At 35.5% G+C, this 17,742-nt stretch overlaps 1 protein-coding gene across 8 annotated transcripts in view; it reads right to left on the bottom strand.

The window, feature by feature from the left end:
- The window catches only part of LOC135219412 (acetylcholinesterase-like), a 370,347-nt gene that overhangs the window by 74,202 nt on the left and 278,403 nt on the right, over positions 1-17,742 (bottom strand). For 6 of the 8 annotated variants that reach the window (XM_064256171.1, XM_064256174.1, XM_064256173.1 and 3 more), the window contains one exon: positions 7,014-7,042. The exons of the other annotated variants lie outside the window; for them this stretch is intronic. The gene's annotated coding sequence lies outside the window, so the exon portion shown is untranslated. The remainder of the gene's footprint in view (positions 1-7,013; positions 7,043-17,742) is intronic. 8 annotated transcript variants of the gene reach the window in all.

Here is a 17,742-nt window from a genome sequence, read left to right as displayed (position 1 = left end):
TTCTTTCTGGTGCATTCCTCCACAGGCACAATTCCTGCCGATTTACAGAAAGTCACCGATACATTTTCCGTTTTGTTCTTGCATTGAAGCTACGAATATCATTCGTTCTGCCTTCCATTTGATCCCGCGATACATCCCTTTTTGTTTCAATAATATGAAGTATTTGGAAATGCATCTCATATGACAATTAGATTAGATTTTATTCATCTTTAGTAGACTGAGCTCATATCCTTGTATATTCTAAACCCTGAGAATGGTAGAAACAAATCACTCGAGTTCAAAGTTACGATCACTCTATCGAAAAAACGATAAAGCTCCAGTGTTATGGGAGATGTATATACATCTATTAAAGCTTTATCAATTTCTGTTATTTTCAAGATTTAAGTTCTCAGCCGCATGACCCCACCCACCACCCGCCCCCTCCTTGGTTAGTGACACCCAAGTGTCAGTGACAGACGGGAGGCTAAGCCGAAGGCTGAAAATAACTTAGGCTGAGCATTAGGACTCACATTCCAGGAAGTCTTCGCGTTCCATGTCACGCCCTCTGGCGGGACGCTGCAGAACAGCACTGGGCTGGGTTGCCAAGGCTCATCAATACACCTCTAATGGACCTTCTTTTTTTTTTTCTTTTCTTTTTTTTCATTCGAATCCAACATAAAACTGTTAACTTTATATTCCCTTCCTTGCATAAGATTTCAGATTGATCTTAGATAATCATATAATTTCAATATGGACAAAATCTATACAATGTGAAATAAATGGTTGTCATTTGTATGGACATTGTCTCTATACGTTAAGTCACCGTTCTGAGGAGTTAAGAGACGGTGACACACCTATCTTAATTTAATATCAAGCAGCATCCGCGGTGGAAGGCCAGGCATGGTAGCTTCACCCCAGCACTCCATTTAAACAGCACTTGTAACTCTCTGAGTTGACCCTCCATAACTTAAGAGTGCCACCGGCAACTTCTAGCCTCTGTTTGGGGTTTATAAGTACTGACTGTCTCTAGTCTTATTTGAGATTGATATAATTACGTAAATATAATAGCGTCCTGGGTTTTTTCCTCTGCGCATGTTTTTCCCCATATGCCTTATTTTTGTGATTATCCTTTCACTTAAGTCTTCGACATATATTACTCATTTTCATTTTTTAGAGTTGTCTTAAATAGCTCCAATCCTTTAAATCTAGCAGCAAGTGGCTGAGAAGCATATCTGCGTTTATTTTTAGGTACTGGGAGTATTTGCCCTATAGATAACCGTTACGATCACTAGCGGACCAAGAAAAATTTCATGGGGGTGGGCGCACCATGCATATGAAATGGACAGCAATCACGTGCTTTATCAAAAATACCGAATCTATAACTATTATCATCATTAAGATTATTGTTATTATTATTTTACAAAATTATATTTCTATTTCTATAATACATTTTCTTCAACATTTTTACATCTTTCATTTATGTAATTGTTATCTAAATCTTCAATAATAGTATTTTGCCATTATTTTTTATCGGGGAGAAGGAGGGTACGGGCCTAGGTACCACCCACTCACCCCTCCCCGGGATCCGCTAGTGATTAAGGGTAAAGTTCTCTTTTTGTATAACTGCAATTTCCTCAAGTGTTCTTTAACTCTCTAAATGTTTCACACGTAAAAAATTGTGCTCCTGGTTACTATGGCTGGTTCACTTAAGGTAGATTCTTGGACGAGCCTTATGCTTACGAGACGTTTGTTTGGCTGCCGCTAATTGGCTGGTACCGGGAGGTAGGCAGCTCCAAGCCAATCCGTGGCCGCCAAACATACGTCTCGTAGGCATAGGGCTCACCCAAGAATCTACTTTAAGTGAACCAGCTTATAGTATGAAATCCGTTTTCTTTGAAAGAAGTGTTCCCCAAGCAACTTTGACATTCTTATTGCTTGCTTTATTCTATAATGCTTTGGTTTTTTTTCAGGACTCATTTGACAACCATTTAGGTTTGTTTTCAAAACTGCATTACAACCCATCTCTAAACTGAGCTTCTCATGTCTGGTTGAGAATAACGTCTGGGCAAGGAACAAGACAGATCTCATAAATCTGCAAATATCTAAATAAAGAATAAGAATCTAATTCCATCAATAGCATTACAGTAATTTTATATATATTTTATATATATATTTATGTATACATACATATGTATATATATATATATATATATATATATATATATATATATATATATGTATATATATATATATATATATATATATATATGTGTGTGTGTGTGTGTGTGTGTGTGTTGTGTGTGTGCATATGGGATAAAGACTTCACCACAGCTAAACCCGGAACCAATAGATCTATTGGTTTAAGTAGTGACATCAGTACCTATTATGAGATTCAGGGCCTCTGTAACACGGTTTTTTCGCAATAACTTTTTATCTATGCATTTCATAAATATAACGCTTATTCAGAATACATATTATATCTACACATAAATTTTGACTGTATTCTGCACTACGTAGGTTGAATAAATTTGGTACTTATAATGTAAAAGTGACTTTTTTTGAAGACGGGCTAACTTACTCAGAGAAAAGGTTTCGAACGCACTCGTTATGTAACTTATGACAGCATTTCTTCCCTCTTTCTCGATGGATTATTGGCTATACGTAAGGAAGACTAAACCTCTGGCAACAATGACATACAAATTTAAATACAAGCAAAGCAGTACACCTGTAGGAACTCTGGAACCTCTCCACTGGTAATTGTCATAATGAACAAACCAACAAAATATGTTAATAAATACAAAAACACTTCGATTATTAGTCTAACTCCCAAAATAAGTTTCATAAGAAATTACAGTCTACTTTATAGGTCACAATCAGATTGACAAGATGTAGGGAATAGTTGGTAATTATCAAAAACATAGTAGACAAGCTTGATTTGATAACTGCTATATCCAATGTAAAGCAATTTTTTTAGCAGTTATCTACCTATTTACTGAAAAAAAAATTTAAAAAAAAGCCGGTACCGTATATTGGCTTTAAACCTTCACCAATAATTATCGTCAGAATGATGACTTCATGAGGCTCCACCCACTTTGGCCTCGTTATAATTCAGGATAACACTGAAGGCTACCATGGGTATTGTCGGATTAGAAAATTTAACTTCTGGCGATAAAAACTAATTTCTCGAGTAGTTGTAAGAAGTGCTAAATGATCCTCAAGGATCCCAGCAGTTGGCCTAAACGTTTAATTCATGTACATTACTGCTATACTGTTGCGGCACTACTGCTACAGTATTATTACTACGCTAGCACTGATACCCCACCCACATCTGTGTATCGTTCCGCCATTCATAAAGTCTGGGTTTCAGAGCCGATGGAGTTTCTGTCTGGTGGATGGGCGGGGCAACATTTCGTCAAAAGGTGTTTGTTTACCTTGCTTACGTAATGAATGTTTTTCGACTCTTGGCTCGTAATCATTGGCCATGGCGTCGGCTAGATCATTTTTACTCTATAAAAATTAAAACTATCAGGTTTAGGTTATTGATAATTCTGACAAAATTTGTGTGTGGTAAAATATGCATATGTCAACTTTCAGCTACATCCGATGCTTTGACAAGGAGCAAAGTCCAAAAAACCGAGTTACAGAGGCCCTGAATCTCATAGTAGTCGGATGCACCAAGGCAAAAGGGAATGAGGCTTGCAGCTTCTCCCGCAAACCTTAGCGGAGATTAGGTTAAGTTATGTTAAATTCCAGTTTGATTCTAACAACATAGGCAGCGCAAAATGTACTTAGAAGTTACCCAACTTCGGTGGGTTGCATCCAGGCTGGAGTAAGGTAAGAGCTAGCAATATTAGTTAACTGTTGATTATTGTCGGTCGTGAAATTTATTTTGGTCCGCGGTACTAATTTCAGCTCTCATATCCCTGTACCAGTCCACTTCACTTTTCTGTACTTTTTATTGATTCGCAGAATTTCATACATTCACTTTGCAAGAACACCGATATCTATTCCACAAGGTATTGCCAAGGTATTCCAGATTCTTCCAGATGAAGGACATTGTCACATACATAAAAAATAACTCGGAGAACAAATTGCCAATTGTTGACAAAAGGTCATCGTAAATCACTTGGTCTATTTACAGCACTTGCAAGTGTCGTACATTTGTAAAAATACATGAGGGAGACTCGGTTAATTATACTTTGCATCTCCAAACACTCCTATTTTATTTCTGTATTTTGTAAACAAATCGTTCGTAATTCCAAGGACCAGAGGTGAGGCAAACTATACTCTGTTTTTTTCCATCTGTCCACCTGCCTGTGGTGTTTGCTCATGGTAACACTGCGTCCCGGGCTTTAAATAGTTACGCTATGTGTAAGTTTTAGGTAAACTAAAGGATATCTGGGTGTACATTTGCAACTGAAAAGTGTTTTAATAATTTACTGTATGCGAATTACACCTTTAATATTCGAAATAGGATATTGTTATTATTGTTGAATGTAAGCTGAATGTCGCTATCTAAAGCCCGGGACGCAGTGTTACCATACATAAACACCACAGGCGGGTGGACAGATGGAAAAAAAACAGAGTATAGTTCGTTCATATTTTGCGAATATGGAAAAGAATCGTAACCTACTAAAATAACGCCTACATACCCTTCAGATAATTCTCGGAACAGAAAACAATGAAGACAGCGCTGAGAAAACCATTGGTAAATGACCACGCAGCCATTCAACAGACCCAAATCTTGTTACATAATACCGGACGCCATCTTGCGTCCAACACTGGAACTAATATTCCATATCCAGGCCGGATGAGAGTCTCACTATGGAATGGTGATTTGGGGGAAAGAAGGACGTATGTGAGTGTGTGAGCGGGCGTGCGCCCATGCAAGTGGGACTATAATGCTGGCGATCACACTATTGTTCGCCAAAATGAGGAAGCATTTGATTTACTTAAAAATAATTTCGTCAATGAATCAAGTGTCAAAGGGTGAATGGAGCATTAATATGCTCTCTTTTTTCTTTTCTTTTAGATCGCCCCAGTTCAACGAAGGAACTTGTTAGATCTATCAATAGTAACAAAGACATGGATTTGCAATTTATTCATATAATATATATATATATATATACATATATATATATAATATATATATTATAATGTAATAATATATGTGTATATATATGCATATATATAAATATAATATATATATATATATAGTATGTATATATATAATGTTATAGCACACACACACACACATATATAATTCCCCACCTGGACACGATTAAGAGAATAACCAACCCCCTCGGAAATCGAACCCTTTTGTATTTCTTACCCAAACACCTTAGCCAAATCCCTGATTAACGTCCAACAAAAGACATCTCCAAAGGACTCTGGGGTATACGAAATCCCATGCCAGGACTGTGACCAATCTTACATCGGATTTACAGGTAAATCCCTTCAGAGATTAATACAACACAAACGGTCAGTTAGTATGGACAACAGAACTCGGCTATTTCAACCATATAAATGAACATAAACATAGAATAAACTGGAATTTGTCACGTGTAATTTATAGCAGCAACTGCCGGTACAAGAGTCAATGATGGAATCGGCCTTAATAAAGAGAGGCAGGTAATGAACATCTCAAAAGGAGATGGATTTCGGACACGATCGACAACGTCTTCATTCAACCAACCCTTAAGAAGATTAGAGGAAGATTATCAGCGGGGGTGACTTAAAATGGCTTGTTTGTGGATGGACCTCTTGGTAGAAATACCCACCTTTTCTGTGACTTTTCTCATTCATACTACCTGAAGAGGGAGACAGCAGTCATCTGAAATAAAATTAAGTAACTTTTTTCTCTAGTTTTGGTGTTTTTATTTTGGGCTCCTTTTATTAGATGGAATTTCGCTGTTGTTTGACAGAACAATTTTTTACCAGTTCATATATATACAATATATTATATATAATAGATATAATATATATAATATATATATACCATATACTTATAGATCTATTTAGGTATATATTATATACCATATATATTTATATATACTATTATTATATATATATATTATATAATGTATATGATATCTTGAGCGCGCGTGTTTGTATGTAAATTATATTCCTATGTGAGACTTCGACTTCGCCCATATAATAATCTAATAAGTACAAATGCGTTTGTTCAATGGATGCGCTTCATAATTGTTTTCATCCATAACCGCAACTGTTATGAGACACGACTAAAAGAATATTTTCCTTTCGTTTTCGCATGAACATTTTACTTTGTACGCGGTTAATTACAATCGAAGCTCTTTAGGAAAATAGCACTGAAAACACTGTTAATACCGAGTAATCAGAAAAGCTTAATAAGGTCCTAATGTTCATAATCTTAAATGGGTTCAAAAGCAAAAACCCATCAGAAAATGAGATGTCAAATGCGATTGCTATTCAAAGTCGAGGGAAATATTGTATTGAAGTCCTCAGTTCTGAAGGGGAGGAACATCAATATATACAAGCGTTCATAAGAGCCTTAATCATACCACCTACTATATAAAGAAAAACATGTCAGAAATACTAGCGTCATTGATACTAGCTTTTTTATAACAAAAGCAGGACAGTAATACTAGATTTCTTAATGTCAATCATTTTTTGCTACTTCAGAGCGGTTTCTGTTGACCGGTTGCAATTCATTCGATAAGGTTCACTCAGGGAGAAGAAAGGGAAGAACGTCCATCATTTCCTGTTTTACGGTATTAAGAACATCTCGGGCATCTTTTAGACGAAGTTGATGAGCGGTTTTGATCATTATAGGCCCATTGTCCCATTGATTTGTCAGTTATCATAAACCATGTATCATCATGTATCTAGGAAAGATACTTGGCTGAGCGACAAAAGGTACAGAACCTTGACAAACACTTTATGTTAAGTCTACGGAATGGATTACTAAATAATTAAGTCTTAATCATCGCAGAATTTCATGCATCTAAGCAATTCCTTATGTAGAAGCCTCGATATATGAGACGATTTCTTACCTTTATCCGGCCTGGCTGATTTACGCTTTCTGAAATTGAAAGGAGAAAATATTTTCGTTAATTGTCAATACTGTTTTTAGTGCAGGCTTGAAATGTATTTCATTTATTCAATTTCACACATTGTGATACAGTCTTTTTTTCTCTTCAAAAATGTACATGTGTGTGTGTGTGTGTGAGTGTGTGTGTGTGTGTGTGTAGACACATCTTCTCTGTGGAGACTAATTAAGCAGACCACCGCTCCAGCTAAAACTCTTGAGGTTCGCCAGAGATGGATTTCACTCATGAAAAAGTGTATCGCTCTAAATATTTACAAACAACTAAAACCTGAATTACTGGATCATCTGAAAATGCTGCAGATTCAATTAATAATTTTTCCTGACCTTCAACAGATAGCTAGTTTAGTACGATTAGTTGAGTTCGAGAACTGACTAGGCTTGTCGACATGGAAAGTGAAGGCGTTATTTAGTTCTTTTGAAATCTCTTATGGAAGCAACGTGGTCTTCGGGAACAGACGGCTAAGAGGTTGATCAGCTCACAAAATCTCAGCCTCCTTTTCAGGGACAAACCCATACATAACCTTGGGAAATCACTTGATTGGTCTTCCTTCCAAAGTACACATTTTGTTACGAGATTATTCCTCAAATATTAAAAAATTTCGAAGCAATCAATTCGGAATCATTTTTTAAATCGAAGAAACGGCTCATCTGGATTATTAATGCTACTGACAGCTTCAAAAATGCTGGACTGAAATGTTTGTAATTTCGATGGTCTCATGAATTCTACGACCACGGTTTATTCGAGAATGTCTCGGTGCCGGAGTTTGTTTAATTCCTAGTCACCTTTACAACCTTCTGAATAAAAGAGCTGGTGGAAATACCCTCAAGCCCGCGGCACATTGCCTCTTCCTAGTATGACTTCTTTCTGAAATGTCCTATTTTTTCGCGTTTACATATTTTCAAAACAATTGTCACTCTTTTACGTTACGTGTATATATTTTGCATTTCACGTCCTCTATTTAGCGTATCTCAGATATCAACCTAAATCTCTCTCTTTTTTTATCATTGTTTCTGATGAGTGTCAGACCGTCATGGATCTTTGTCCTACGGGTTTAGATAGGGAAAGCTTGCCTGAAGCGTTTGCAATGAAAGCTGCAATAGCCTTGATGTTTCCGCTGCGATCTCTCGTAGACTCAAAAGGAAGGATTTTCCTCTTGTATAACAGACTTACGTCAATTCCCTGTTGGATCTGAGAATCACTGTTTGTATTACATTCAAACTTAAACATTTTCACTGTTACTTATGCGATGTACATCTAAATTACACATCTGAAGAAAAATATTTTCAACATACGTTTCATATGACGTTATGATGACGTGGGGATGGAGGGGAAGGGGAAGGGGAATGTGGTCAAAAATGTCAGTTTGATATTTCGTTTATGATCATTACAATCTTCAAGAGTATAAATGAAGATTCAGGAAAGCAAATAATTCTCCGGGATTTTTTTTATTGTGTGCGTATTCCTGCATTTTAAGCGTAGTTTTCGTTACGACGGATCAAATTCATACGAGCTGCTCTTGCTATGTTCAAAGGTCACAGGTACGGGCAACCCAATACTATTTTCTAGCTCACATCCCGTTAAGAAAAAACGTAAAAAGAAGAAGAAAAGGAAGGTTGTAAAGTGGAGCAAGCTTCTGGTTTGGCAAGGAATTTTGATTTGCAATAATGTTGCAAATTTACAATTGGGCCCTGTGGTTATAATTTCCTCTCTTTAAATATGAACACGAAGTATGGCTTTTTCTAACGTGGAGACTCGTACTTCCCAGTCACGAATATTGTCAAACCAGGATCTTCGTGATCCAGACGAACTATGTTTACCGGGAAACTCCTCTTCCTATTGGGTGTGTGACAGTAATAAGGTCACCTGGACATAATTGACGAGGCAATGTTTACTTAATGTGACCTTTATTCCAATGATCTCGGTGATATTTTGAAAGGTGCGCATCGAAAATGGACGTGTATCGTCTTTTGAAAAATGCGTATGATGACATCACTGGATGATCCAAGATAACTGAATGGGATGACCTTGTTTCACAATCAGAGGCGAAATTCCAAGGACTGTCAGTCTGGAGAAACCAATTGATCACTAGTGGGGACATCTTACCATCCGAGACAAGGAGTATCCTTGTTTATGGTAGAACATAACCAATTGTCAAAGTTCTGTAACATTTATAATTTAATGGCAAATATCAAAAAAGTCGGTGGAAAGTAAACCAATGAAAAACTAAGGAAATAATCAACAGAGAACAAAAAAATTATTGGCTGTAAAGTTAGGAAGAGACTGTTTTTTTTTTTTTTTGAAATATTCAGAAAATGTAATGAAAAGACACAAGATATAGATTTGAAATTTGAATCCATTATTCGATAAAAAAACAAAAAGTCTAACTGTTATCTTTGAGGTTTTTAAATTCTCACCGAAACGAATGATTTTCCCCTATGGCGAATTTTTGGTAGCTACCAAAATGATTATGACTTTCCCCGAAATCTGCGCATTCAAGGGAAAAAATCGTTGCTACAAGTAATGCTGCCTAATGTTTAGGAGGCCTTTGGTTATCAGACTTCTTTTAGTTGATTATAGGATTCAGTTTCTTGATATCATTCAATCGGCAATGTCACGAACACAAGATAACATTGAAACCAGTTTTAATTACTCCCACGACCTGCTTTACCACTGTCGAGAATTTTATGCATCCATAAAATTTAAAGATATTTGGGCTATTGATACTCCTTTTTTTACTGTAGACATATACATGTCATATATATATATAGATATATATATATATATATATTATATATATTATATATATATATATATATATATATATATATATATATATAGATATATATATATATATATAGATATCAGGTCTATTTTCCTTCCTCCTTGAACTTCCAATATATAGTCTATTTGGTCTATTATATATAGATATATATATATATTATATATAATATATATATATATATATATATATATATATATATATATATATATTATATATATATATATATATATATATATATATATATATATATATATATATATATATATATAATCACACTGTTTAGGCTTTTGATACTGCTATTTTCATTGTTGACAATTATATAGTCTATTATATATATATATATATATATATATATATATATATATATATATATATATATATTATATTATATTATATATATATATATATATATATAATAGACTATATAATTGTCAACAATGAAAATAGCAGTATCAAAAGCCTAAACATCTTCAAATTTTATGGATGTATAATAGACTATGTAATTGGACGTTCTGGGAGGAAGGAAAATAGACCTGGAAAATACTTTGTTTGATGGCGTGGCTGATGTGTTGGAAGACAAGCGCAAGAGAACAGACAAGACAGAAGTTGGTTAAAGGTGTTGTCTGCCGAAAAGGGTCGTCAAGCAGGTTTACGAAGTTGCTGATTTTATGGAAGGTGTACAGATAGCAATTTCAAGTTCAAGGCGAGTGTAACAATTCCCAGAGCGCTGGCAAAATGACACTCAAACCCAACAAATTTCGCTACAAATTTTGAAATAACTGTCGCTATCAGGTAACCAATTTATGGTAGTTTATTTTTATGATTATCAGTGATAGCAGATATTGTTCCCAACGAAAGGGCAGAGAACATAGTAAGATGAAGTCGTCAAACAGAATGCTAAGGACTGGAGATAACAAATCACATAAGAAAATGCAGCTGTGAGTAACCCGTAAACCCGTACAATAATAATAATAATAATAATGATAATAATAATAAAGACCTCAATTATGAAGAAACTGTACAATGCTGAAAAGAGAAATCACCATTTGTCAGTTGAAAATGAGTCACATGTGTCTAGTCATTGGCTTTATAATGCCCGGCCAATAATTCTGCTATGATTGCTGGTCTCCTTATGTCTAAGATGATAACTAAGAGATTTATTTCTGTGTAAAGACGGGCTCGCAATATATATATATATATATATATATAATATATATATATATATATATATATATATATATATATATATATATATATATACATATATATGTGTGTGTTTGGGTGTGTGTATACACACACAAATATATAGTATACATAAAAAATAAATAAATAAATATATAATATAAATATATATATATATATATATATTATATATGTATATATATATGTATGTATGTATGTATGTATATAGATTGAAAACATTCACTCGCAGTGAAAGCTCTGTCACTGACCTATTTAAATTAGACTAAGTCATTTACTAGGCGAGCGTCCCATTCCTTGGGACTTGGGAGTAACGTAACTAGTTCACAGTCATATTTTAATCCAGAACATAAGCTATTCATATCCTTGAAAATTTGGTTCTGGAAGTTCATCTCTTAACTGCCAAATTCTTTTAAAAGTCCTTCGTGACCTTGTCATTTGTAACACACGACTCGACGATGCTCACCTCCTCTCTAACTGAGATGCAGTTCAATACACTGCAGGTGACTCTGGCTGGCTCGGAGTTTTTGTTTTCACAATTACGTTAAGTTGTAATGTTTTATTCGGTCTTGTGCCATTGTTTGAAGAACTAACGTCGAGCGGTAATGGCCTTGGGGGAGAGAGAGGAAGTCCAACACTTCATTGTTAAGACCTTATTCTCTGTCCTTTTTTATTCTCTCTTTTTGTAGAAGAGTTCATTGATTGTTTTCGTGAGTGCTTGCCTTAGCAGGGGAGAGGTGGAGCGCGGGCTCTTGTTTACCCGTTGCTTTTTGTATTCCATTTCATTACCGTTGTTTGTTTCATCCGAGCTTTTGTAGCCCGGTGTTTTCCGCGCTCCCAATCTACGAATCCTAATTGGCGTCCACGATATGTGTTTAATACACCTCTGAGTTCGCTCTCGTTTTAAGACGGCGAAATCATCATTGAGGCTGAGCGACCATTATCTGCATCGTAGTTTTCATGGGTAAATCTTATTTTCTCATAAGTCTACGTTCAGGACGAATATTTTATAATGAAAATAGGGATAATTGAAGTAAGGGAAATCATAGATCTTCGACTCGGATCCAAGTCATCTCTGAATAGCATTGACTCAAAACTTTTATGAAATATAACCATAACTTATTCAAACATTATATGGATAAATATACAGGCAGACAAACCTACAGACAAGGTTTAAGTACATGATATTCCAGATGAAGAAGTTTCAAGAACGCTCTAAAAGTTGGTAAAAAAAATGTCTATGAGATTGTATAAGGCTCTCTTGCTTAAAACTTATCTTGATGATAAAATCAAGTTTTTATTTTGTTATAGGTTTTTCAAACTGACGGAACCGTATACCAACAGAATTAATATTTTACTACAATTCAAAACACCAGACATAATTATGTAAAGCTGATTAGTACAAACCACCAGGTCTGAATATAACGAAACTATAACTAGAAATTGTTCGTTACACGTTGGAATGACATCTAAAAGACAATGCTGTCGACGTTAACAAAGAAAGGAAATATAGCTTAATGTACAAACAAGAAACCCGTCCAGGTCAAGGGTCCGAGCCGTTATGGAGAAGAGTTAGAAATATTACTCCAAAAGAAGCTTAGCATCTTGTGATTGCTATGTATATTATGTATAGGTGAGCTAACTCTTACTTCAGAATAAATGATGCTTGTGTTTAAAGATAATGATTAATTCGTTATGCATACATCCACCTTCCAATTTCGACTCACAAACACACACATACACGTGTATATACACAGGTATCATTGTTAATTATATGTTTATCTACCGGTTACCTATATCTGCTTGTGTGTATATATATATATATATATATATATATATATATATATATATACATACACATATTATGAATGTATGTATGCATTATATGAAAGCTCTTGAAAAAATATTGCCTAATGACAGGAAGCCATAACTAAGTACGTAAGGTAACAAACAGGCTTAATGATACTGTGTATAACGTTTAACTAATATTCATACATTTTTCTCTCTGTTGGCTCATATAAGTAAGTATATCTTAGTTTAACCAGACCACTGAGCTGATTAACAGCTCTCCTAGGGCTGGCCTGAAGGATTAGATATTTTTACGTGACTAGGAACCAATTGGTTACCTAACAATGGACCTACAGCTTATTGTGGGATCCGAACCACATCGATAAATGAATTTCTATCACCAGAAATAAATTCCTCTGATTCCTTGTTGGCTGAGCGGGGAATCGTCTAACGAGGAAGTTATAAATAACAACAACACAATAACTCAGATTAATTCCAGCTAATAAACTGTACTGTGCCTTTTATTAAGGTAAACTTTCAGGTAATTTATAATCCTTCAGTCATAAACAGTGCAATTTTAGAAATACAACTTTGCTAATATTTAATGAGAAATAGGTCCTGCTTGAATGATGATGACCCTATTAGAAATTCTGTGGGGGACAGTGACATTCTTTTCACTGTTGTGGTCCAATGTTTTAATTTGATAAATAAATGATACATTTATCGCCTGATATATCAATCATGATTCCGTTGCAACTTAAGGTAAATTTTTTAAGTATAAAACATCAAACTGAATGGTGTTGGTTTTTTTTCCCTGTGTTTTATTTCCTTTGGCCGAGGGAACTTGATAAAGGCAGTCTATAGTGGTGTTAGATTAAGCTTAACACAGACAGTCGATAGTAGTGTTAGATTAAGCTTAACACAAAGACAGTCGATAGTAGTGTTATATTAAGCTTAACACAGACAGTCGATAGTAATGTTAGATTAAGCTTAACACACAGACAGTCGATAGTAGTGTTAGATTAAACTTAACACAGACAGTCGATAGTAGTGTTATATTAAGCTTAACACAAACATTCGATAGTAGTGTTATATTAAGCTTAACACAGACAGTCTATAGTAATGTTAGATTAAGCTTAACACAGACAGTCAATAGTAGTGTTAGATTGAGAAGCTGGCCTTATACCAGCTCGGGATCTTGCTCACAGAGCAGCGCATTAAGGTTAGATTGTCACGACTAGGGGGTTAGGACCACCCACCAGGAGTTCAATTTTGAGCGCTACAGTGGGTCCCGGGTCGGGCATAACTTAACGAGAGGATCCAAAGGATCCTTCGGAGAAATTCAGTTTTCAGAGCGGTGGAGTCACGTCGGAAATTGACCGATGACTGGGCCAGATGCTCAAGCCTCAAGGCACCACTGGGCTCTGCAGTTTTCAATTTCTTTGGTCGAAACACAGGGGTGTTGGGCATAGGTTTTGTTTGTTTGTTTGTTTGTATGGTGTTCTTACGTTGCATGGAACCAGAGGTTATTCAGCAACGGGCCCGACAGCTTTACGTGACTTCCAAACCACGTCGAGAGAGAACTTCTATCACCAGAAATACACATCACTAACCCCTCTGTGGCATGCCGAAGAATCGAACTCGCGGCACCAAGGTGGCGGGCCAAGACCATACCGATCACGCCACTGAGGCGCTTGTGTTGGTCATAGGTTTCTCAACGAGGACGCACACGCAAATATACACACTTTTGTCTATCTGTCTGTCTCTCTGTCTATCTACAAACATTATGTTTTATATATATAAAGTATGTGTGTTTTGGTGTGTGTGTGTGTTTAGCAAAGGCCACAGGAAAAATTAAAGGAGTACCAAGCAATTGGTACTCCTGTTATTTTTCCTGTGGCCTTAGCTAAATATTAAATTGTCACACGCTATTTAGTGACATATAAGCATATATAAGTATCTGCGTATCTACATGTGAATATATATTTTATATCTAAATAAATTAAAGATATAAAGATAATTAGATGTGAATATATATATATATATTATATATATATATATATATATATATATATATATATATATATATACATATATATATATATATATACATATATCTATATAAAAATTTTACGTTCAAATAACAGCTAAATCTGGGTAGGTAAACCTACATGGTTAAAAAAAATTCCTTCGCATAAAACCCCACCCCGGTTTCTCACAGTTGTATATTCCGAATATTTTGACCTAATCCGTTTAACGTTTTTCATATCTTGAATGGCTGTTCCCCGAGGTTCGCTCTTCCATATTTTTGCATTAATGAACATGAATCTGCACGAGGTGGCGCACATAACCATACATTATCCTACTTTATGGCACGAAAACAAGCTCATTAATTTCTGAATCGATCTTTTGTATAGGAACTGAGTGTCATCTCTAGTGGAGGTCCCTCTCTGAAAATGACTCGGTTGTGTTGGAGAAACACAGCAATAAAATAGTAACAAAAAAACAAAACAATAAACTCTCTCTCCCTCTCTCTCTCGCTATATCTATATCTATATATATGTATATATACATATATATAAATATATATATATATATATATATATATTATATATATATATATATATATATATATATATATATATATATATGCATAAGTGTGCATGTGCTAATAGATTTAAAATCTCTGGACGGATACGAGATGGCCTTATATTCAATCAAATGGTTTCAATATCTTAAGTAGATAGCAGATCTTGAGGAGAAATTGATACCTTTCCTTGACGGTTAAGTAAACAAATGTTTCAGACTCCACTAACGAATGATAACTTTGGACTCGTAAACGTCAAAAGCTGACATGAAATGGCTTTTTAGTGTTCCAGGTTGAGAAACGTTTCTATTCCTTGCGTCTTATGGAATTCATTCCATATAAGTTATCAGCATTTTATACGTATTTCCTGTCAAAGCTATTTTTCATTAGTCAGCTAGTCATCCAAAACACCGCTTTTCCAGCTTAGTTATCTGTCTTTTTAGGCCCAATCTATTGATTGGTGATAGCGGAGAGAATTTTCAGAGAACAGTGAGACACTTGGACATTTTTTCACCAACTTTCCTGGAGCAACTGGCATTATTATTATCATTGATATTCAGAAGATGAAACCTATTCATATGGAACAAGCCCACAGGGGCCATAGCCTTGAAATTCAAGCTTCCAAAGAATTTGAACAGCGTAGGGGGGTAGTGTCGTCAGTGTGCACCTCACGCTGTGCACTGTAGGCATCGTCTTCAGGTTCTTTGCAGCGTCCCTTCGGCCCCTAACTGCAACCCCTTTCATTCCTTTTATGTACCTCCTTTCATATTGTCTCTTTCATCTTACTATCCACCCTCTCCTAACACTTGTTTCATATTGCAACTGCAAAGTTTTCGTCCTGTTACACCTTTCAAGACTTTCTACTCTCAATTTCCTTTTCAGCGCTGAATAACCTCACAGGTCCCACTGCTTGGCCTAAATTCTATATTCCATTCCATTCAAAGAATATGGTGTTTCGTTGGGAAGAATTAGGAGGAGGCAATGGATAGTTTTTTCAGCTTATCAAAGACCGTGTGAAGAAGAAGAAGAAGAAGAAGAAAGTAAAAAAATATAAAACCTACGGGTAAACTTTTGACAGAAAATAAACGAACCACAGGTCCCTTTGCCATCATCCAGATAACTGCCTTACCTATCGTTCACAGTCATGAATATACATTAGTTATTCAGTCTTCACCAAAAATTGGAACTGGAAGTTATGATATGGTTGGGAAAGATTTTATCTTATGAATTACAGTATTTTTAAGGCTTGGAGATCGATATTCATTATATCTAGCTGGTTCATCTTAGGATTTAGGATTTATTCGCAGGGTAATCTGCATTTAAGGGTTCAAAGGTCATTAGCCTCGTTTCTGTTGGTTGGTTCGAGTTTGGAGGTTGAGACCGGGCCTGCTAGTCCCTTCTGTACCTTACTGCAAGGCTGCCTTAGATCAATGGCCTGCGTTGGCATAAGCCGTCTTATCTTAAACTGATCAGCCGTCATAACTATCTCAGGAACCGTGGAAAACAAACAAAACTTGAACATTATATGAATTTCCTTTTGAATATTTGCTTAAAAGTTAGTGTTAAATATAATGTCCTATTAAAATCAAACAGATGACCTAAATAAAATAAAAAATAATACAAACACTGGCATAAACAGGCTAACGATATAATATAAAAATAAAATATTAGGTACAAATGCTTGTACTGAAAATTTGAATATCGTAAAAGCCTGCCTGAGCTTTCGAATATATTACAAGCCTGGTAAAGCAACAAAAGTAATGGATCTCCTTTACATTTGTCAGACTTTCATAAAAAAAGGGCTAAATTTCCTTCTCGTTGCCCAGACCACCATCAGCAAATATGCCTTCTTATCCGCTTCATAAGAGTTTGGACAGAGCCAAACTGAATCTATTATTCAGGACCCTTCCCTTAGCCTCAAGGACTGGAGGCTCCCATCCCGATATTAAGATGTTTCAAATATGTACTCTTATCAGACCCATGTCATTAGCTTTACGGCGTAGTTGAAAAAAAAAACGGTCTACAATGATCACTGAAACAATATTTCTAATGAAAAAAAAATCATTCTTAATATCTTAAGCAACTGACTGATAAAGACCATCAATTAGCCGGTTAGTCATTTCCAGTTCCCACGGCTCAGATCTGCTTTGAAATAGAACAAAAATGTCTCAAAATGCCTTAATAAGGAAAACTCGCAATAAAAAAGCGAGTGACTTATGAATTCAAAGCCTCGGCGCTCGTTCTTTCGAGTTATCTACTGTTACTATGGCTCCGCCGAGTATCCCTAGTCATGATGTGCGCCAAAGTCACGCCTT

Source organism: Macrobrachium nipponense, chromosome 1, assembly GCF_015104395.2.
Source record: "Macrobrachium nipponense isolate FS-2020 chromosome 1, ASM1510439v2, whole genome shotgun sequence".
Lineage (NCBI taxonomy): Eukaryota > Metazoa > Arthropoda > Malacostraca > Decapoda > Palaemonidae > Macrobrachium > Macrobrachium nipponense.
This window is presented reverse-complemented; position numbering and strand designations above follow the sequence as displayed.